The sequence below is a fragment of the Orycteropus afer genome, unplaced genomic scaffold, assembly GCF_000298275.1.
Source record: "Orycteropus afer afer isolate SDZICR_OR568_19922 unplaced genomic scaffold, OryAfe1.0 scaffold00355, whole genome shotgun sequence".
Taxonomy (NCBI): Eukaryota; Metazoa; Chordata; class Mammalia; order Tubulidentata; family Orycteropodidae; genus Orycteropus; species Orycteropus afer.
In genome coordinates this window covers 927,857-928,877 of record NW_006921942.1, presented here as the reverse complement: position 1 = coordinate 928,877, position 1,021 = coordinate 927,857, and positions in this window count along the sequence as shown.

Genomic DNA, 1,021 nt, shown 5'->3' with positions numbered 1-1,021 from the left:
TATGGAAAGTGAATTTGCTCTGTAAACTTTCACCCAAATCACAATAAAAAAAAAAAAATCTGCCACTGAACCACCAAAAAATAAACAAATGAAACCAACCTGACTGCCATCAAGTCAGTTTCAACTCATCATGACCCCCATTGGATTTCCAAGGCTGTAAATCTTTACAGAAGCAAACACTTCATCTTTCTTCTGCAGAGTGGCTAGTAGGTTCAGCCCACCAACTTTCTGGTTAGCAGTCAAATGCCTTAACCACTACATCACGAGACCTCTTTAAGTAACCACTGCCCCTTTAAGTAACTTAGCAAATCACTATACTTCTACCCCAAGTGCCTAGCACTCAACCCACTCCACTAAAAAATCACCAGTGAAAGGGGCAAGCAACTGTCCACTTTCAGCCAGAGCTATGATTTCTTGCTGTCAAACAGGATCCCTAGTTGGCTGCTGGTGTTTCGGCCATTTCACAAGTGGGTATCAAATAGGATTTGCACTGGTGGTCTTAGAAGGTGATGAAGCTCTCAGACAAGTAAGCACTGGGCTAAAGCAGTGGAGCAGCAGAAGAGAGGCTCCCATAAACAATCCTGGGAAGGCAGCAATATTCCCAGGATAGTGGGCTGATTTCTAAATGGCAGAGTAAAGCTTCCTTTAGTGATAGGACCCATAGCCATTTGCCTTAGTCATTGGGCCTCCAGTGTGATGACCATGAGGTCACAGTCAACTAAACCCAAGTGGTTCTAGCTCTAGGTGGATGAAAAGAAATGTGCCCTCTTTCTCCTTGGCAGACTTTTGTCTGATAAGTACTTCAAACTCAACCATCTAAAACTGACATTGTTATCCCCCAAAATCTTTTTCGGCAGGGTACCCTATCTTAGTGAATAGTACTATTATCTATCAGATGCCCAGATCTAAAACATGAATCATCCTTCACTCCTGCCTCCACTCCCTATAGTTAATCTATCTCCAAGTCTATTATTGATTTCTCCTTTACAGTAATTTCTTTAGTAAAACATTCATTCATTTC